The following is a 22,760-nucleotide window of genomic DNA, read 5'->3' on the forward strand; positions in this document are numbered from 1 at the left end:
AGGATGTAGACATGTACAGTACATTTTTTAAAGTTTTGTGTGCCTCCAAGAATTTTACCAGTTTTAAAGGAAATGAGAGACATTATGGTAGGTAATCACACACTAGCACACACGTACTTTCTGAAGCTGCATTTTAGCGATGAAAAGTGACCCTGGTAGATGACAGGGTTGTGTTTTAGTTGCCAGGCTGTGACTAAATATTACAGCAAGTAAGAACTGTGATATGGAGAAACTACACCCTCCCTTAAAGGGTAACATTTTGAAAAAAAGAGAAAATGTTCCTTCTAAAGCAGAAGCATGTGCATCCGGCAGGCAGAGTTTCATTTATTCAATTTGGATTGCCTAAGTTTTCAACTGGGCAGGATTCTATTTCAAGGCCATTCTGTTGCAAAACCCTGCTTGTGTGGTTGTAACATAATTGTTTCTGTTGTAGACCAAAGGACAGCAAGGGAAAAAGAAAACCAAGATTAGGGGAGAGAATATAGCACATCATTCTCACATGAAAGTCATCTGGTAGATAACTGATTTTTTCCCTAGACTGACTGACTTACTTATTTATTTATTTGTTTATTTATTTATTTATTATTTGAAAGGCAGATTTACACAGAGAGAAGCAGAGACACAGAGAGAAATTTTCCATCCACCGGTTTACTCCACACATGGTCACAGTGGCCAGATCTGAGCTGATCAAAAGCCAGAAGCCAGAAGCTTCTCGTGGGTTTGCCACATGGGTGCCGGGACCCAAGGACTTGAGCCATGCTCTGCTGCCTTCCAGGCTATCGGCAGGGAATTGGATCTGAAGGGGAGCAGTCAGGACATGAACAGCTGCCCATACAGGATGCTGGCATGACAGGCTGAGGATTAGCTAGCTACACCACCACACTGGCCCCAGATAACTGATTTTTTTTAAATAGAAAGTTTAAGTTCTCTATGCTTCTACCCTACATAAATCCTGTTTTTATTAAAGGTTGCCGTAGAAACTTTAAAGTTTAGCATAACATTGGAATAAGAAAAAATCATCATCTAAACAAATGATTGTCATCTTTATACCAGAGAATTCTGAAGCCTATTGAAAGAACAAAGATGGCTTCTCACTTGCTGAAACCAGTAAGATATGTAGTCCTATGCAATTTCTTTGAAGTTTTAAGGTTTGAAATGGGGCCTAAGGATAAAAATGGGAGCTAGGAAATCCATTATATAAATTAATTGTAGATTATTATTGGCTGATTGAGGAAAAGGAGTAAGACTGTAGAATTTCCATTGTAAATGCATAGTTTGAAGTCCCAAAGGTTTTTATTTTATTTCTTAAAGACCTATTTTTATTGGAAAGTCAGATTTACAGAGAGAAGGAGAGACAGAGAGAAAGATCTTTCATCCACTAATTCACATCCCAAGTGGCCACAATGACTGGAGCTGAAGCCAGGAGCCAGGAATTGGTGGTTCTTCTGGGTCTCCCATGTGGGTTCAGGGTCTCAAGTCTGTGGACCATCCTCTATTGCCTTCCCAGGCACAGGTAAGGAGCTGGGTGGGATGTTGGGCAGGTGGGTCACAAACTGGAGCCCATATGGGATCCCAGAGCATGCAAGGCAAGGACTTCGGCCACTAGGCTACCGTGTTTGGCCTACTCCCAAAGGTTTTTGATAATAATTTTTTAAAACTTAGTTTTCATCTTAGATTTTAAATGTTTACTAATTTTTCTTTCTTTTTATAATTTATTTATTTTAATTTGAAAGACACAGAGAGATACATACAAAAAGAGAGAAAGATGCTCCATCTGCTGGATCATTCCCCAGATGGCCACAGTGGCTGGAAATGAGCTGATCTGAATCAGGAGTTTCTTCTTGGTCTCCTACACAAGTGCAGGGACCCTAGATTATGAACCAGCCATAAGGAGGGAGCTGGATCAGAAGTTGAGCATCCGGGACACGAAACAGCATCCATAAGGAATGCTTGAAGGTGAAGGGTTAGCCTGTTGAGCTACAATGCCAGTCCCCAATTTTTACTTATTTATTTCGTCATTTTATTGGAAAGACAGTAACAGAGAGAGAAAGAGAAAAAGAGAATATTTTCCATCCACCGGTTCTCTTCTTAACTGGGTACAACAGAGTTGAAGCCAGGAGCCCAGAACTCAAATACAGTGTCCTAAATAGTGGCAAGGACCAAAGTTCTTGAGCTGTGTCTTGGTGCACGTTAACAAGAAGCTAGGCCCAGCTCTCTGATATGGGATGTGGGTGTTTCAAACAGCATCTTACTCACTGTGACAAATGCTCGCTCCGGAGATGAGAACTGACAAGTACTCTATCCAAACACACAGGTTGTTACAAGCTATATTATGAAGAACTGGGACAACTATTCACAAAATGAATGACATGTAATGTAATGCAAGACATGAGAGGTCCTTTGTTATGAAATAATCAGAAAGATTATTTGTTCTCAGAGTAGAGGGGAGATGGTTCATTGAAAGTAAAAGAAAAAAAAAAGAAAGAAAAAAACATGGTTTCTTTAGTATCCTGGAAGCTGGACTAGGATTGATTAATATCATAATAGCCTCTCAGTTATGATCAATATCAAAGAAGAAGAAGAAAAGACTCCCTTCCCCCACATAAAACTAAACCACACACAGTCCTTCCATGAACCATCTCCTGTCCTGGCTTTCCACAAAAGTCCTGTTGTAAGGGAACAGTCCCTTTCTTTCTGGAGTTACAGACTGTTTATTTGAAAGGACCTTACAAAAGCTTCAAAACCATTTGCACCATTCTTGAAAACAACAGCATCATAGCTTCCCATTTCAAGGAAGTTAACTAGGTCACAAAGAAAAATACCCAAGTGTGCATTCTTAGACTCCAGCTATGACGTTTCCCAGGAACTGAAACATAATCGTCGTGATGCAATGGCACAGATTTCTTAGCAACAAGACACTTCGCAAGTATCTTCCAGTTCCAGCCCCAGAAAGTGACAGATAGTACTCTACAGCTGCTTAACATCTGGAATCAAACCTTGTTTTCTAGACAGTGTGTTCACTGAAACCATGCATTGTTTTCTCATGAGTCAAAGTGGCTGTAGGGACAAAAGGAGTGTCTTTTGGAAGATATCTTTTGATCCATTCTAGTTAGAGCAGTATTTTTATTGACTCAAATCAGCTTCTAATCCAATTAATCAAATTATTTGGGTTTTTTCAGTTCTGAGGACATAGGTTGGGCATTATGTCTTCTTTCTTCTTCTTCTTTTTTAAACATTTGTTTATTTTTATTACAAAGTCAGATATACAGAGAGGAGAAGAGACAGACAGAAAGATCTGCCGTCCGATGATTCACTCCCCAAGTGAGCTGCAACGGCCGGTGCTGCGCCGATCCAAAGCCGGGAACCAGGAACCTCTTCCGGGTCTCCCACGCGGGTTCAGGGTCCCAAGGCTTTGGGCCGTCCTCGACTGCTTTCCCAGGCCACAAGCAGGGAGCTGGATGGGAAGTGGAGCTGCCGGGATTAGAACTGGTGCCCATGTGTGATCCCGGAGCGTTCAAGGTGAGGACTTAAGCCACTAGGCCACGCCGCCGGGCCCTCTTCTTCTTTTTTTTTTTTTTTGGATTTATTTTATTTTGTTTGAAAAGAGTAGAGTTACAGAAAGAAAGAGAGGGAGAGATGGAGAGATGAGATTCACTCCTCAAATGAATGCAACGTTCGTGGTTAGGCCAAGCCAAAGCCAGGAACTAGGAGCTTTATCTGTGTCTCCCAAGTGGGTGCAGGGAACCAAACACTTGGGTCATTTTCTGTTGCTTTCCCAGGCTTGTTAGCAGAGAGCTGGATTAGAGGTGGAGCAGCTGGGAAGCAAACTGGCACCCACATAGGATTATAGAGTTTTCTACTCACTATGGATGGCTCTACTCACTATGCCAAATGCCAGCTCCTACGACTGTTTCTAACAGACTTTAACCCCCCAAATGTGCTTGTTTCAACTTCCTTGTTTCTTTGGAAAGGCATATATATTATTAGTTAGAGTCAATTTTGCATTATTATACTTCTTTATAAACAGACTCATTATGTTCCCTAGGTACAAAGATTTGTTTTAAACTTATTATTTTAAAATTTGGAACTTACTAACATTAGAAAATTCTGTTTTTCCATAAATATGGGCATTTGCTTAAGTATTGACAAAGCTTCTGCACTCAATTTTTTAGAGTGTATTAAATGTATTTAGGCAACTTGTTTGACTTTGCACATGTTCTGTAGACAAATAAAACGAAACTTTTAAGTAAAGTAAAGGGTCAAGCCAACAAACAAGGAACTCTCCCAAAGCTACAACCACTTCTTAACCTAATTTATAGTTCCACTTGTGGCTGCATTATTATTCTGCTTACTTTTTAAAGTTTCTTCCTTAGATCTATTTCTTACATATGCCTTTGGATATGAATAATATACTCTGCTGGCTTTCTAATATAACTTGGCAAGCTTCATTTGAACTCTAGGTGCCCCCTTACACGAGGATTTTAAAAAGTTCACCAAAAAAGCATAATTAAAACCTAAATTTAGGGGTGGGCATTTTGTGTCCGGGGCCCCAGCTAGGCTGGTCACATCCCATACCAGAGTACCTAAATTGAGCCCTGGCTCTACTGTTTTGGATTTATCTTCCTACTAGCATGCATGTTAGGAGGCAGTAGTGATGGCTCTGACACTTGGATTCCTAACTCCCAGATGGAAGATCTGAATGGAGTTTGGGACTCCTGGCTTTTGTTTGGGCCAACCCAGACCTTTGTGGTCATGTGGTGAGTAAACTAGCAGACAGATCTGTCTGTTTTTCTTTCTGTCTCACTGCCTTCCAAATGAAATGAAATACATTTTTAAGATACTTGTATTAGTGCGAACATTTTAAAATGCATGGAGTTTTTTCATAAGATGCATTCTCAGAACATGGGTTATGGGTATCTTGCTAGACTAATGCTTACTCTCGTTTACTTTTTATTTTATTTTATTTTAAAAAGTATTACTTACTTGAAAGGCACAGTGACAGAGAGGAAGAGATACAGAAAGGGGTGGAGGGAGGTAGAGGGAGAATCTTCCATCTGTTGGTTTACTCCAAGGGTGGCATCACTGGTTAGGGTTGGCCAGGCTGAAGCCTGTGGCCTGAAATTCCAACTGAATTTTCCAAATGGATAACAGGGGTGTCACATGCTTGCACTGTTATCTCATTTTCTTGCTAGGCACATTAGCAGGGAGCTAGATCACTACCAGCGCCGTGGGATTCAGCTGGGTACTTTGCTGCAAAAACACTGGCCTTGTCTGTTTTTTAATGCTTCCATTTTGGGCTTTGAAGAAGACAACAGCTTTAGAGCTGGGAACTTGAGAAAATCCTACCTCTATCATCTTCAGGGTAGGAAGGGTGATTTAGTAATGTATCAACCTTTGACACATTGAAATATTATCAAAGCTTACTGGACGTCATCAGTCATCAGGAAAATGCGAAGGAAACTCTCAATGATATATCATCATCATGCCACTGGCTAAAAACATTTTTTTTTTAATAAAACACATAACAGAGGCAGGCATTTGGTTTAGCAGTTAAGGTACCAGCTGGGACACCTGTATCCCCTATCAGAGTAACTAAGTTCCAGGTGTGGCTCTGCTCCCAATTCCAGCTTCCTGTTAATGCACATCCTGGAGACAGCAGATGACGGCAAAGGGTTGGAACTGTCCCCACATGGGAGTTCTGGACTGACTTCCCAGCTCCTGGCTTCAGCCTGGCCCTGCTCTAGCCATTGCTGGAATTTGGGGTAGAATCAGTAGAAAAGAATTTTCGGTTTCTTTTTCTCTATCCCTGTCTCCCTGCCTCACAAATGAAAATAAACTAATTAAAAAGAAAATTTAAGATCCATGTCAATCCAAACACCCCAAACTTGTCAATACTAAGTACAGTAACTGGAACTCTCACACTACATATTGTGGAAACACAGTATGTTACAGCCATTTTTTGAAATAGTTTGACAGCTTTTTACAAAGTCAAATAAACTAATCATGAGACCCAGCAAGCCTGCTTGCTTGTGTCTACCCAAAGAGACAGAAGAAATGTGTCTACACAAAAACGTATGTGTAAAACAGTCTTGCAACATTTTCCTAACAGACAGTATTGCCTGTAACGGCACAAAGTAAAATACATGCATACTGAGGAAGCAAATTGTTTTGTTAAAATAACTTTTTTATTAGGTGTTGTGATATTTCAAATTCTTCTCTTTTTATTTTTTTTAAAGAAAGAATTATTTATTTTTATTGAAAGGTAGATTTACAGAGAGAAGGAGAGACAGAGAGAAAGATCTTCCATCTACTGCTTTACTCCCTAAAAGGCTGCAACAGCCAGAGCTGAGCTGGTCAGAGGCCAGGAGCCAAGAGCTTCTTCCAGGTCTCTCATGTGAATGCAGGGTGCCAAGGATATGGGGCATCCTCTATTGCTTTCCCAGGGCACAGAGCTAGATGGGAAGTGGAACAGTGGGGACATGAACTGGTGTCTATATGGGATCCTGGTACTTGAGAGAGAGGATTAGCCAACTGAGTCATTGTACCAGCCTGAAGGAAGCAAATTCCATGCTGAGGCACATGGTTTTTTTAATATCTGCTTTTTAAATCCACAAGACAGTGTGACATGGTACGTGCATATTGGCCAAAAAGATAGAGATGCCTGGGTGCTGGCCTAGTCCAGCCTGGTGATGTGGTGAAAACCATCTTTTTCTGAACTGCAGTTTTTTCATCTTTAATATAAAGATTTCCTCCATGTACCTATCCAGATTACTTCAGGCAGAGTTTGGAGCACTGAACTCTCAAAACGATTGCCATTGAGGTAAAAGAAAGTAAAGAATTAGGTACTTGGAAATCTAGGTTCCAGTCCAAGCTAGACAAGTGGACAAATGATCACCTTTTTTTTTTGAAAATGCAACAGACACTAGATGATCTCTGAAGTTCATTTCTTTCTTTTATATATATATATATATATATTTTTTTTAATTAGTTACATTGCTTTATGTGATACATTTTTTATGCACTGGGATTCCCCCCGCCCCTCCCCACACCCTCCCCCCACGGCGGATTGCTCCACCTTGTTGCATTTCCATAGTTCAAATTCAGTTGACATTCTTTCATTGGAGGTATTTACCAAGCATAAAGTCCAGCATCTTATTGTCCTGGTAAGTTCAATGGTTTCTTGGTGAGACCATCTCTGGTCTGAAGGTAGAGCCAGCAGAGTATCATCCCAATCAATTAAAAGCCCCAACATAATATTTCCAACCATTTACAACATTGTGGCATTGACATGGTATTGATTAACCAATATGTTAATAGGAAAATGCAGGTTCTCAACCACAAACTGTGACTTCTTCATAGACATTTCAATTTTGGTTTATATTCAACCATATTCTATACACCTTAAAATGGCTTAGATTGTTATTCAACTATCTCATGCCCATTTTAATTTTAGTATTTAGCAGTTTATAGCATTGAAGCATGTTGCAATAAGATGTTGTGAAGTAACCAATGATATGAGGCAGATTGCTTATGATCTATATCAAAGAATTGTAAAACCTAATGTACTTGTAAGGCCCCATGATACTTGGAAATGGGGAGGGAGAGCAGAGAAATCTTACATCACCCTAGAAGGTGTGAGGAAGATGGGAAATATAACCTATCAGGATCCTAACTGGTAACTCATAGACAACAGACTCAAATTAGCATTAGACAATAGCAAAACTACAAAGGCAAATGGGGGAATTAGGAGTAATCCTAACAACCTTTTAACAGGAGGTCATGGGCATAGAGCAGGGAGGGGTCCCCAGAGGGGAGCAGGTAGACAGGAAGAGGCTTTTATCCCAACCCTGAAGACTCCTATATCCTCACCAAGGATATCAGTATGAGCATCGAGGACTACATCCCTACTGCCAAGGAGACTACGGGGAAATGGAGTGCCTTCGGAGACCAAGAACTCTGAAGTCACCCACCCCCATTTGGATCTACCACATGGGATGGAAGAAGCCCAAATCCTGCCTTGCAGGATCCAAGGTCATTGGAACAGCAGCCAGGATCCCTGAGCGGTCCGTAGAAACAGAAGAACAATAAACTTCCTTCAGGACTAGGGAGAGGAGCTTTCTCTGGTCCTTGCCTTCTTCCAATTTTGGGTCCCCACCCCCTCTCGTAATAACCATCAGGAGCGCTCCTGAAGTTCATTTCTACTCAAAAAGCTTATGTTCTGGGTCAGAGAAGCACCAAATCAACTTATAAAGTGCTGTTCTCAAAAAATCATTTGATGTGAGTCTGATGATAAAATTTAAATCTTATCCTAACTTTCTGCCCCACATCCAATTATTCTTTATTTTTAGATTTTATGTATTTATTTTGATGATTTTTACATAGTTAATTAGGATGCGAAGGGTCAAGGGCTAGAGAAAAGGGGGTAAGACCATTATTTCCACATTCTCTTTTTTTCCTTCCTATATCTGGGAGAAGAGGGGAGATAAGAGGGGATGCCACACCCAGCCTCCCAACCATCCCAGGGTCCCCAATGTGGGCCATGCTCCAAGGACGCTGCTCAAGTGGATTTGATAGCTCAACAATTCTGAATTGCTGCCAATCTCATCACTCCAATCCAAGCATGATAAAATCTCTCTACTAGCTGACATAGTCCACCTTTTGCATCCGTTTGCCCAGATTTTCACTGCCAACTCTTGGCTGGGATAGTTGATCAATTTGTTCTGTACTCTGTCCTCTATTATGGTACCAGCTGTCCTCTGCAGGTTCAAATGTACTGCCATATACTCCATGTGCACCTGGATATGCTGTCCACTGCTCCAAGCCACTGAGGAGGCTCAGCTCTGACACATGCACTCCATGGTCAGACGATGGAACCTAAAATTCTCTCCATGGTTGGAGTTCTGAGTCCAGCAGTTCAGTTCAGGGAATCCCCAGAGACACCTCATCTGAGGTGATTCCAGACCTGATTCTTGTGTGTGCTTGTAAATACAGGATCCAGCACAATCCATCACCCAAGTCAGCTTATACATATTCTGGTGGTTGCAATTGCTGGATCAGTTCTGTTTCCAGCCCTGTCTTCTACGCAAACCAATGGGTGTTGCAACCCAGCCCAATCCTGCCCACCACACTCAGCCCTAAGCAAACAGGTGGGAACTGCAGCTTAGTCAGAGCAACTCACAAAAACCCCGTCTAGGCCTGCCCCCTGCCTTGGTTCCCATGCTTGCCAATATGTACAGCAGATTGGTTCAGTCTGTCCCACATCCCATTCAGCTTTCATACATGTCAATAGGCATTGGGGCCTAGTTCAATTCAACCAGCCCCATTATCCAGTCCACACATATGCCAGTGGGTGCCACTCTCTGTCTAGCTATGTCTGTCCCAGTCCTGGTTCTCATGCTCACCAGTCTGAGTGGCAACCCAAGAGGGAGGTGCCCACTCTTTCACTAATGGACCCATTCCCACTCCTGGATCCTGCACTTTCCAGTTAATTCTGCAGGTTAACTAGACAGAATTAGCCCCCAGTATCAGCATCTGCCAGCTGATGGTGCGGTAAAGCCCAACCAACCCACACCCACCCTGGCTTATGCATGTACCAGTAGGAATAGTCAACTGAGCCTGGCTTTCCCCCAAACCAGCTCACATGCAGGCCAGCAGGTGTTGTAGTCCTACCTAAGCCTGGTTTTCCCCCAATCTCAGCTCTCACGCTCACCAGTGGGAGTGGCAGTCCAGCATGGGAGACCCATGCAGCCCCCATACCATGTTCACTCCATACCCATCCCACCCTCCCAGTTCTCATGTGTGCTGGTTGGGTGCTGTGGCCAAGTCTGGCATGGCCTGCCTCACCTTGGCATTTGACAGTGGGTGCTATAGCTTGACCCAACCTGGCAGCCTCCCCACACCCAATTCCAGCTCATGCTAGTAGTGGTTACAGCCTTGCCCAGCCAAACCCAGGCAGCCCCAAGTCCTGGCCCTCATGTGAACTGGCTGGTATTATGGCTCAACCCGCCATGACTCAAACACCATGCTGGTTCCCAGGTTTGCCTGCAGGTGGTGTGACCTGGCCTAGCCTGGTTTGCCCCAGACCTGAGCCAAATGTATGCCAATAGGTACCATTCCCTGACCTGGTCTGGGCTGCTCCCTATCATGGTTCTTGTGCTCTACTGCAGGGACTGTGTCCCAACAGAGGAGTTCCCTAAGCTCCTAAATCAGAACCTCTCCCATTGCCAGATCTTGCGCTCATCAGTGGATCCATGGGCCAGCCCTACTTAGTCCGCATCCTGTCCTAGAAGAAACAGTGGCCTTTCCTGACTGGCCTTCAACCCATTCTGGTTCTTACTGTTGGGTGCTACAGCCCAGCCAAGCCTGGTCCACACCCAGGCACAGCTCATGCATGGCTCAGTAGGGACAAAAACCAGACCCAGCCCATTCTATACCTATCCTGGTTCTCACAAGCTCCAGTGGGTGCTGGAGTCTAGCCCAGCCTGGCACACTTCCAGACCCCGGACACACTTGTGCTGAGGGAGACTGCAGCCATGTCCAGATCACAGTGCAGCCCTGAATCCGGCCATCTTGCTCACCAGCGGGAACCACAACCCAGCCAGAGCCCTTAGCTCTCCAACCAGGCCTGTTCTCAGCCACAGGTCTTGCTTGTGCCAGTTGGTTGCTCTGACCCATCTTGACATAGCCCCTCACTGTCTTGGCTTTTGCCTTTGGATGCTACAGCCTGACCTGACCCAGTCAGCTCCCAGTTTCAACTCTCGCTGGTGGGTGCTGGACCCTGGCCATGATCAGTCTGCTCCCATCCCTGGCTCATACAAACCGGCAGGTGTAGCAACCTAGTTCAGCGTGACCTGTGCTGCCTCCTGGTTTCTGTACTTGCCCATGGGCTAAAGTCTGCTCAGCCCTGCCCAGTCTAGCCCCTTCCAAAACCAACTCAGACATTAGCCAACAGTTGGAGCTACCTTGCCCAGCTTATTCAAGTCCCAGGCCTGGACCATGTGCTTGTAAGTGGTAGCTATGACCCAAAGGGGGTTGCCCCACTCGGCCCACTCCCAGAATCAGATCTCTTGCATGCCAGTGGGTGTCATGACCCACCCGGCACAGCTTGCCCCCTCTGTCCCAGCCTTTGTATGAGCTGGTGGATGTTGCGGCTCAACTTGCCCCACATCTTGTTTTAGGGTGTTCATGTGGGTGCTGCCACATGGGCCTGCCCAGACTGTTCCCATTCCCTGTACCTGTGAGTGTTGGTGGATTCTATGGTCACACCTAGCTCAGCCCATCCCCACTCCAAATCTTGAGCTAACCAGTGGGACTTGTATTTCTACAGGGTTTGGCCCACATATCCCCCACAGAATCTACCCCCAAACCTGGTTCTTTTGTGTGCTGGTTAGTGTCATTGCCCTTGTCCAGTGTGACCCATCCAAGTGTTCAATTCTCACTGTCAGTTACTGGGATCCTGCCCTGCCAGACAGTCCCCCAGCCCTAGCGTTCATGTGGGTTGGTGTGTGGTAGTCAGCAATGTTCCATGCTAACAAGCCCAGCTCAGAACTCCCACATGGGCTGATGCATTGGTCTAACCCATGAAAGTCTTCCAGTCTCTCCCCTTCAAACCACCATGTCTCAGTCCTCTCACTTACCTGCAAGTACAGTGGATTTGTCCTTGGGAGTCCCTCTGGAGTCATTCCTCACTTACACGTATGGTGGTCTTTTCCAAGGATGTCCCTCAGCAGTAATTTCTCACCTGGGCATGAATACACAGGTCATCGCTCATTCTCACCCGTGCGATATACCAATCTCCCTGCAAATCCATAACCCCAAATTCCCAGAGTGTGCCCCTGAACCCGGTTGGGGGAGGATGTCCCCTTCCAACACCCTCCATGCGGCCATGGGGCTACCCCATGCAATTATTATTTAACTCAGTCCACTTAGTCCTACTGCTGTCCAATCATCCTATGTGTTACCTGAACTCCACCCTCAAGATTCTCCTTGGTAATCAGTGATGATGTTTATTATCACTAGTGTTTCAATTCTTGGCCCTTGTTTTATGGCAAAAATTGCCTTGATTCATGTAGTCATCATGAAACTCTGAGATGAAAGAATAAATTTTTGTCTATTTTCATAATGCCACAGATCCCCTATTCTCTTTCAGCATACAGCTAGTTAAAAGTGACCCGAGTTACGGTGGACATGTGACCTGGCAGCTAAGCTGCTGCTTGGGACACCATATAGGAGTGTCTGGGTTTGAGTTCCAGCTCCACTCCTGAGTCTAGTTTCCTGCTGATGCATACTCTAGGAAGTAACAGGTGATGTCCAAGTAGTTGAGTCCCTACTACACATCTGGGAGACCTAAACTGCATTCCCATGATCCTCAGACTTAGCCTAGCTCGAACAAGCCCGGCCCTGGCCATCACCTGCCTCTGTGGAGTGAACTAGGGTGGGAACATTCTCTGTCTCTCTGTATTTCAAATTAAAAACAAAAAAATTTTTTTTTAGTAATCTGTGTTGTTACATAAGGAGTACTTCAAGCAGTTCATGGGAAGTGGAATTTAAGAAAAAATGTAATTGTGTTATAATTTTAGGTCATGCATACAATTTTTTAAAGTTCATGGAATATGCATATCATAAAGAAAGTATGCATGGATTCGAAAAAATGTTTGCATCAAAATAAACTTATCTTCAAATTTCATTTACCCAAAAACTTTCTGACATACTTTTAGAGACCATTTTCATCCCTAAATCAGCAATTTTATGGATCTGAAGTTGACACTGTGATGTAACGGGCTAACTCTCTGCATGTGATGCCAGTATCCCATATGAGCACTGGTTCAATTCCCAGCTGTTCCACTTCTAATCCAGCTCCCTGCTAACAAGTCTGGATAAACAGCAGAAGATGGCCCAAGTCCTTGGGCCCCTAACATGCAAATGGGAGACCCTGATGTAGCTCCTGGCTTCTGGCTTGTGCCTGCTCCCACCTTGGCCACTGCAGTCATTTGGTAAGCAAACCAGTGGATGGATGCTCTCTCTTTGTCTCCCTATAACTCTGCCTCTCAAATAAATAAACCTTCTTGAAAAATAATGTAAAAAGAGAACACCACAGTTCTATTTTCTTCTCCTCATCATCCATCACCTTCCAGACAGGCAACTGCACAGGCAGGTGGCAGTTTGACAGCACTGCCCCATGGTGTTGTCTTCCTAAAAGTCCTCCTTTCATTTCAATTCAAACACATTCAAATAAAAGCCTCAACTCAACTTCTTTCTGTTTCCTTTTGAACATCATTTTAAATGCTGTGCTTTATTATTATAATCTCTAAATTTCATTAAATGAATAAAATGACATTTATTAAACATGCTGTTAAGATAATTGTAACCAAATATGAAATCATGCAGGGTTATGAATAGAGAATATAGAAGAAGGATATCAATTCCTTTGAGATAGTACAGTAATGCTGATACTAGAGAGCTTAAAATAGCCTGTGGGATCATTTAATTAACAGAAAAACTACTTCTCAAGGGATCTTATAGATCTGTTTTTGCTTCAAATTTAAATATTTATTTTTAAAAAGCTATTACTTTTCAAAGATTGAATGAGCTAATTGTTAGAGTTTTTCCCTTCTGGGTTTACTTTGTCCTTGATATAACCAACTAATTGCACTAGTCAGCTTTTTGTTATTAGAACGAAATACCCAACACAAGTTACTTGTGGGGAAAATAGGCATGTTTCAGCTCACATTTTCTGCGGCTCCCCATCCAAGGTCAGTGGTCCCAATAGTTTGGCAGCTAGCAATGGTGCTTCTGTTGGCAGATCCCTGGATTGGCACAGAGCAAGGAGTGTGTGTGGAAGGACTACAATGTGAGCCAGGAAGCAGAAAGCATGGCTGGGCTAGATTCAGGATCTGGGGAGATCTGAGGGTTTGCCTCAAGATCTCCTACTAAATGAGGCTCTCCCACTAAGCTTACCTCCTGAACATGGTAATTGGATGAAATTTTCACCCATCTATGCATGGCTTCAAGAGCCTCATTTTATTCAAACCACAACACTGATCTGTAATTGTGTATGCACATGTGTTAAAAAGGTGAACAGATGGGCAGAAGAGTCTTAAATGTTCTCTCTCAATTTAGATCCCTGTGTTGGGACTGGTGCTGTGGTTTAATGGGTAATGCCACCACTTGCAGTGCCAATATCTCATGTGAACCCCAGTTCAGGGATCAACTGCTCCAACTTTTGATTTGGCTCCCTGCTGATATGCCTAGGATGACAGCAGAAGATAAGACCAAGTGCTTGAGCTCCCGGAACCATGTGGGAGATCTGGAGGAAGCTCTGGGCTCCTGGCTTCAGCCTGGCCCTCCCTAGCTATTGCAGCCATTTGGGGAGTGGGCCAGCTGGTGGAGGAGGGTCTCTCTCTCTCTCTCTCTCTCTCTCTCTGTATGTCTTTCTCTATGTAACTCTGACTTGCAAACAAATAAATCCTTGCATTGTCAGTTTGAAAATGTTCCAGTGAGAAACTAGAGATGGGCAGAGGAAAGATGGATACAATCCCTATCAGCCCGTTCTTCCTAGAGAACATCAAGACTGGACACTGAAGAACTTTCCAGAAAGAACTTTCAGAACAAAAGGTAACGAAGAAGCTGGTAACTTCCAACTAGGACTGGAACAGCCAATCATATTTCGTCTATAGAAAGATCAGCTTAAAAATACAGGAATGCATGCATTGGAGAGGGAAAAGACAGGAGATAGGAAATCCAATTAGATGATAGCTATTAAGATTTCACGTAAAGAGTATAAGTTAGATCAGAGGCAGCACAGATGGAAAGGCGAGGAAGGATGGTGTATTTGTTAAGGAAGTCATCAGGTGGCTTTAGTCATTGACTAAGTGCCTCTTAATGAGCAAAAAGGGGATACTGAGTCACAGGTCCTGACTTTTGTGACTACCTGCATAATGGGTGATAGTTAATAAATCAGAGGGACTGATGGTTCATATGCCAGAATTCCACATGAACGTTGCTTAGAGTCCCCACTTCCAATACAGCTCCCCGCTGTACACCTTGGGAAAGCAGTGGGGAATATTAGCCTGAGTGCTTGGACTACCACATGAGAGACCCCCTGAATGGAGTTCTGGCTCCTGGCTTTGGCCGGGTCTAGCTCTAGCCACTGCAGCTAGTGGGGGAGTGAACCAGTGGATGGGACATCTCTCCTTCTTTCTGCCTTTTGAATGAATAAATAAACAAATCTTTAAAAAATAAACAAGGAAGTCAGGATTTCGGAATAACAAGTTTAGGGCAAAGATAACAAGTTCACCTTTGAAAACGTTGAGTTTCAGGTGTACTTGGAACTGAGCTCTCTGGAGGCAGTTGAATAGATGGGTGAACTTCAAAGAATCCTGGGAAAATTGAGTAAAGGAAAAATGCATTTGGATGTGAAAAGTTGAAAAGGCACTCCTAATTTTTACAGAACCTGCTACCTAGACTTTCTTCGGGCACAATCCTGAAGCATGAAGACAGAGAGAAACAGACTACAGCTGTGGCTCTCCTCTTTTGAGATATTTTGCAGAAAACAGAAGAGTGTGAGTGTGTGTGAGTGTGTGTGTGTGTGTGTGTGTGGTGTAAGTTTATTCTTTTGAATTGCAGGTGTTTCCGTTTTTGCTGGCAGGGTTCCTTAAACCTTGACAATAAAAAGGGTGTCTCTCTGTTGTCTACCCTTGCAGGATGCACATCTGAACCAATCAATAAAAAGAAAAGCCTCGTGGGGTCTGATTTGTCCAGCTTCGTGTTTCCCAAATAGCTTAGCTGTCACAGCAGTGCAAAGCACAGGAGAAAAGCTGACTCATTTCCTGCAAGTCAGCACAGATATCCATCCTTCCAAATAATTGTAACCTTTGGCCACTCCCAAAGACCATCAAAGTGTTGCAACAATTTATGAGCATCTCTTTCATTTGTGATGTCTGTTACAAAGACTCAAAGTTAAAAAAAAAAAGTCTTTCCTGCAGGTATCACCCTCAGCCATTGACAATGATGTCCTCACCTTTCATAGAAAATCTAAGTACCCTTAGATTTGGTTCAAATGCTATCTACTTTGCACCTTCAATCTTCATGATGAGACTTAATCACTCAGATCCCCACACCTCCCACAGCAACAAGTTTATTCATTTGTACAATCTGTCATAGTCTGACACTGAAGTTCCATGCCTGGGGAACAAGCCTTTTTGGTCCTAATATATGCTTATCTATCATTTTCCTTCTTTCTGTCCCTGCCCAGTGTCTTGTATGCATATAAACGCTAACTGAAATGGATTAGTTAAGAAGCTATAAAGAAAGGGTTTAACACGTAAAGTTAAGGGATATACTTTTCCATGAACAGTTACATTTAAAAAGACACTTCTAGAAGTAATTTTACTTTGCAGATCATTATAAAAGCAAAAACTGAATTTTGTAAGAAGTTGTTGAAGGAGGTAAGGCGATTAACTTGAGAATGTTGAGAAGTGATAATTTTCAAAGTTGTGAAAAAGTGCTGAGTCAAGCGTGACTTCTCAGATGGCCACCAAAAGGGCAAAGACTTAGCTGTTGTCTCTTGCCTGCCGTTAGCCACTGTTCTCAAGCATCAGGTTAAGAATGTGCCACTTCTTAAATGATATTTCTTTTTTTAAAGATTTATTTTACAATTTTTATTGGAAAGTCAGATATATACAGAGGAGGAGAAACAGAAAGGAATATTTTCCATCCACTGATTCCTTCCCCAAGTGGCTGCAATGGCCAGAGTTGTGCCGATTCAAAGCCAGGAGCCAGGAGCTTCTTCTGGGTCTCCCATGCATAACGCTTTGGGCTGTCCTCGACTGCCATCCTAGGCCACAAACAGGGAGCTAGATGGGAAGTGGGGCTGCCAGGATTAGAACTGGCGCCCATATGGGATCCCAGCACGCACAAGGCAAGGACTTTAGCTTTATAGAAGCTTCCAAGTTTCCATATGAAGACATGGAAAACTTATGGTACAGCAATTAAGTTGCACAGATTTCACAGGTGGAAATGAGGTTGTACAATAGCTTGAGCTTCTAGTGCTTTAAGTGGCTGCTGGTTTTATAGCTTTCCTTCATGTGTTATTCAACCCACAGGGTTTAAAAATAACTTAGAAGAAATATGGGGGCGGACACTTGGAGCAGTGGCTGAGACTCCATTTGGGATGCCTGCATCTCCTGAGAGGGCCTGGGTTCAAGTCCCACCTGAGCATCCAATTTCATCATCTAGCTAATGCGCAGCTTGGGAAACAGCAGGTGATGGCTCAAATATTTGGGTTCCTGCCACTCATGAACAAGATCCAGAATGTATTGGGAGTTCTTGCTTCAGCCTGACTTAGCTGCAGTTGTTGTGGGCATTTGGAGAATGAACCTGTGGATGTAATGTTTATGTCTCTCTACCTTTCAAATTAAAAATTCAAAAAAGTTCAAGTTTTGAATAGAACTTTAAGAACTGGCCAGATGGATTTTCAAATGTAAAAGATGACAATTGCAGAAATGGCATGGGGGCTGAAATGTATAGGTCACACTTTTCTATCTGGTTCAAGTCTTCAATGTTGAAATCCCTTGCCCAAATAACACTTAGGGTTTGTTTAACGTGACTACAGTGGTGTGTTGAAAAGTAATATGATAAGACAGTTAAGGGCACTGAGATACTTCAAGAGACTTCCTGAGTATACAAATACTCTTACTAGTTTTCTACTGCTTAAAGATATTTTTTAAAGATTTATTTTACTTATTTAAAAGACACTGATAGAGAAAAAAGGACAGACAGAGATCTTCCATTTGCTGGTTCAAATGGCTACCACAGCTAGGACTGGGTCAGGTTGAAGCCAGGAACCTGGAACTCCATACGGGTTTCTCACATGGATGGCAGGCATTTATATCTGCTGTTTCCCTAGGTGCATCAACGGCAGCTGGGCTGGAAGCAGAGTAGCTGGGACCCAAAGAGTGCTCTTAAATGGGATGCTGGTGTTGCAGGCAGTTTGACAGGCTGCACCTCAATGCCAACCTCTACTGCTTAAATATATATATATATATATATATATATATATATATATATATATATATATATATATATATAAAGTTTATTTGAGAGGCATAGAAACAGAGAAAAAGAATTCTTTCATCTGATTGTTCACTTGCCAAAAGTCTGCACTAACCAGGGCTTTGGTAGACAGCAGCCAGGAGCTGGGACTACACTCCAATTCTTCTACAGAGCTGCCAGGAACCCAATTACTCCAACCGTTCTCACTGCCTCCCAGGGTTTTCACTAACCAGAAGCTGGAGTCAGGAGCCAGAATCAGGAAATGACTCCCAACTTCTATGTGGGACACAGGCTCTGCTTCACCAGCAGGCTAAATACCCACTCCTCTCTGTTTTCATACGGTTCTTTCAGAAACCATTTTCTCTGATTAAAAAGAGAACATTTGCAAACACTCCAACTTTTGAAACATTAACAATGTATCTATAATGTTTTAATTGATACTCTGTAGCAGATGTGAAAATACTTGCTTTTTAAAGGCCAACTAAGAGTATTTTCTGCTGTTAGTCAAACATTTAGCTATGCCAAGCTATTCACCAAAGAGGAATTGACTTAATAAGTCTAACAACATTGAAAACCAATGAAAAGCTCAATCTGTCCAATGTGGAAAGAATGAGAGGTTCCTAACTGAACTTTGGAGAAAGATATTTATAGTTTTATTAAGGTATAATTGACACATTTGCAATGTGCACTTTGATAAATTTGATGTATGTATATGCCTTTGAGCCCATCATCCTAAATCAAGGTATGAACATATCCACCACTCCCTAAAGTTTCCTTCTATTCCTTTATACTACCACTGCCTCTTGCAACCACTAAGTGGCAACAGAAAGGATCTCGTTTAACACAGATATTTGGCTTTTGGTTTACTGGAGTTGAAGTGCTTCATCCAGGGTGTGTTTTGAAAAAAGTTGCTGACTCACACGTATCTTGAGGTCAAAATCTTGATCTTGGAGTGGGCGTTTGCCACAGAAGTTGTTGCTATTTGGGATGCCTTCTTCCCGTGGAAGAGGACCTGGTCTTAATTCCACCCTCTCTGGATCCAGCTTCCTGCTAATGTGCACCCAGATTCCAATTCCCATCACTTGTGTGATGGGGTCAAGTCCTTAGGACCCTGCCACCCACATGGGTAACCTTCAGTGAGTTCCCAGCTTTGCAAGGCCCAGCCCTAAGGACTATAGGCATTTGGGAAATGAACAGCAGATGGAAGACTTCTCACTCTCTCTCTCTTTCTGCATTTCAAATAAAATTAAGTAAACATTCTTTTTAAAATTTTGATCTTTTTTTGAGCTTCAATATGTTATAGAATGCTTGGTTATTGGAAATGTGGCAAAAATATGCTTCCTTTTCTGCCCTTTAGAAGACTGATTTTGAAAATTAAATTTATGCAGGGTTGGAGTTATTTATTTTTAATGGAAATTAATAGCATTAGTTTAGAGCAGTTGTACATACTAGGAGAGGCAGGCTGGTTTCTGAGTCATTATGCAGCATTCATTTAGAAGCCCAGAGAGCATGTGTGATGGATATGGAACAGTGCCTCAGCACTCAAAATGAACTGTTCCTGTACTAGTACTTCTCACTAGTACCACAGGTAGTCATCTGACCTAGACATGTACCTTTTTTTTCCTTGGGTGTTGTGGTTTCTAAACTGATTTGGTATGGTCCATTGAACCCTTCAATTGGAACCAATAACCCCACTGACCATGAAGCTTGTGAGCCATCTTGTGGGGTGGCAAAAAGAAAAATTTCACTATTAGCACCTCCCCTCCCCCCAAAAAACTCCATGTCTTAGAATAGCAGGTGCCAGCTGGAGGTAGGAGAGAATGGGGGATGAGTGTTTCATAGGTAGAATTTCAATCTGAAATGAAGAAAAGCTCTGGGGATGGACAGGAGTGAAAGCTGCACACAGTGTGGTCACACTTTATGCCACTGGACTGTACACAGAAACATGATTAAAAATGACAAATCTCATGTTGTGTATTCTATAAAATATCTTTAAAATCATGTTTTGTTGCTGGGAAACATAGCATCAAAAATGTATACATTAATGACTGTCATTAATGACATTAATAACTGTCCCATTGTGGGACAGTGGGCTACACTGGGCTTGGGAAGCCTGCATTCTAAACAGAAAGGTTGCTTGAAGTCCTGATTCTGTTGGCTATTGTAGGCATATATAAATAACAAAACTACAATTGTTCCTATTTTTCTCCCTAAGTAGCAGATTGTACAAAAATGACTAAAAAAGGACTGATAGTTGCCATTTGCATTCAATACGAGATAAAGTAGCATTGGTTAGGCAACTGTATATGATGCTAACATGACACAAAACACTTAGAAATTACAATTTTAGCCATTTTCAGTGATCCAGTGCTTTCTTGTGCATTTAATGTGATTTTCACTTCTTCACAATTAGGAAAATGAAGATGAAAGGATACGTTTTGGCTTACTTAGTGTTAACAAGACTCTACTCAAGACTTAAAAAAAAAAAAAACAAAAAACCTTTAAATCCAGTTCCTCCGTCTACCAATGACCAGGACTACAAGTAAGGATGTCATAGTGCAAGCCTCACTGATTCCAACACCCAAGCTCTGTTTTTCCCTCCTGCAAATCCTTCCCAATTTCGTCTCCTGGGGACCCAGGAAGCGGTCCGGCTACCTCTCCAGTTTATACAAGAGACTCGTGAAAACCCATCTGACGGATTCCACTCGGTCCACAGCTAAGCTCTCTCCTACTGCAGGACATTCCCAAGGTCTTCCCTACCGCCTGAAGCAATTCCCAAGAGCCTTTCACACACTTCTCCTTCCTTTCCTGACCGCTTCAGGAAAAAAAAAAGGCCATTTTGTTATTTACTGTCCCAGAATTGTTTTCATACCTCTTAAGGCGTGCTTTCCCTCAAAATAGGATGAGATGCTTATTGTCTTTTTTTCTTTTGCTAGACTGTAGCTCCCTGAAGGCCGACATTGTGTGTCTCCCACACCACCAGTTTCCTCTGAGTCTGAATGAACGTTGATGGAGTGGCTGAAAATAGTGCAAGGAGTGCAACGAGTAAAAGGAGGGCCTATTCGGACATGTTAGGAACATTGACCTGAAGCCCTAGGGATTTTTAGGGGCCTGTTTCTCCAGCCCTTCGTTCCTGAAATAACAACCTAACCTGTATTGAAGACTTTCAGGCACTATGCTGAGGCGGGTGCCGCACAACGTATCCCTCGGAGTCCCCTTGCAGGGGGTGATCCACCTTGGTGATCCTCATTTTTCCGAGGCAATCTGCCAAGAGCCATTAATGGTGGAGCCACTGTCAGGTTCCAATAGTCCAGCTCCAATGATGCACCCCCTCAGGCAATAATGTTTTATCAACGTACTTCTTTTAGAGAACCCCCTCTGAATTCCCCGTTTTACCAAACCGTCTGTGTGGGGGACTGAGACCTACCAGGTGGTTGCTAACCTCTCAGGGGGTTTCCTGGTGAACCCGCGCGCCCTCTCTGAGGGAGCCGCAGTCCAGAACGCCGCGCTGGGCTCGGGCTGGGCCGTTTCAGGATACTCTCAGCAAGGCCAGGGCCGTTTCAGGATACTCTCAGCAAGGCCAGGGTCAGCTGGTGACGACGGATGCCTGTGCACCGGCTAGTGAAAGGGGAAGGGACTGCGTGTCTCGCCCACGCCGGCCTGGGGCTCGGGATCTCCCGACCTGAGGGGGAATCACGGAGCTTTTCCCCAACTCTCCCGCACGTCACGAGAGCACCAACTCAGCCCCGCCTTTCTCCGCCCAGTTCCACGGTGGGCACTAGGACCCCGCGTCCCTTAACCAGGCCCTCTCCCGCCTCCTCGGGTCGAGCGGGTCTGCGATTAGCGTTTGGGGGCTCGGTTCCCGCCCTCTCGCCTTCTCCGTCACTATCAAGATGGCGCCGGTGGCGGCGCTTGCCGCGGCTGGAGCCGGAGAAGGAGGCGGAGGCTTCGGCGACCGCGAGGGGAGGGGGAGTCCCGTCTGACTGAGACGGCAGGCCTGGGCGGGCGGGGGTGCCGCGCAGGGCGGAGCGCCGGGCTGGGGATGAGCTAAGCGGGCTTAGCGCCGCGGTATTCAGCCCCTCGTGTCCCGCGGCCGCGCGTGAGGGGATCGGGTGCCGCTCTCCGAGTGCAACCCGCTGGACGCCCAGGAGCCAGCAAGGGAGGTGAGTGCGGGGGCGGTGACACGCGGGATAGCGGTGTGGCATGTGGAGCTGTCACGGCCCCTGGAGGTGACAATCAGGGGCGCAGGAGCTGGGCGGCTGGGCGGCCGGGGCTTCAAGCTAGCGGCGCGGATGGCCGCGACCTCCGGCCCGGAGACCGGGGGATGGGGAGGAAGGGCTTCCTTCGAGAAGGACGGCGGCGGTGCTCGGTGGTGCGGTGCTCGGTGGTCCGCTCCGCGCCGCGCCGGAATGGAGCGGCGGTGCTGAGAGGAGCACCCGTGCCGGAGCATCGGGCGCGCGGGGGGCTCCAATGTTTTTCCTTCCAGGTTTGCTCTTCAGGCGGGCCTGGGGCGCTTGTTGTTTGGGGGTGGGGGCGGGGGCGGGCCGGGGGAGGTCCTGGAGCCGGGTTTTGACAAGCCGCGTTACGTAAGTCGGAGGTGGCTTCCCGGAATCCCACCTGCTTGGGATTTTAAACAGGCGGCGGGGCGGGGTGCAGTGGGGTGGCGGGGAGTCCGGGCGCCCCAGGCCGCTTTTGCTCCTGGTGGTCAG

The 22,760-nt window shown here is 44.4% G+C and overlaps 1 protein-coding gene and 1 long non-coding RNA gene across 4 annotated transcripts in view; one reads left to right on the top strand and one right to left on the bottom strand.

Moving 5' to 3' along the window:
- Nucleotides 1–356: 356 nt before the first annotated feature.
- Nucleotides 357–21,598, bottom strand: LOC131480527 (uncharacterized). The gene is made up of 5 exons (XR_009245588.1): nt 21,479–21,598; nt 15,296–15,377; nt 14,930–15,041; nt 11,637–11,740; nt 357–424 (listed from the first exon to the last, which is right to left on the bottom strand). It is a non-coding gene; the product is annotated as an uncharacterized LOC131480527 (long non-coding RNA).
- DENND4A (DENN domain containing 4A) overlaps nt 14,448–22,760 on the top strand; it is a 116,558-nt gene continuing 108,245 nt past the window's right edge. The window contains exon 1 of one of the 3 annotated variants that reach the window (XM_058665656.1): nt 14,448–14,613. The gene's annotated coding sequence lies outside the window, so the exon portion shown is untranslated. Of the gene's footprint in view, nt 14,614–21,973; nt 22,215–22,515; nt 22,538–22,760 lie in introns of those variants that run through there. The other 2 variants (XM_058665655.1, XM_058665659.1) reach the window with 2 other exon arrangements.

This window comes from Ochotona princeps, chromosome 6, assembly GCF_030435755.1.
Source record: "Ochotona princeps isolate mOchPri1 chromosome 6, mOchPri1.hap1, whole genome shotgun sequence".
Lineage (NCBI taxonomy): Eukaryota > Metazoa > Chordata > Mammalia > Lagomorpha > Ochotonidae > Ochotona > Ochotona princeps.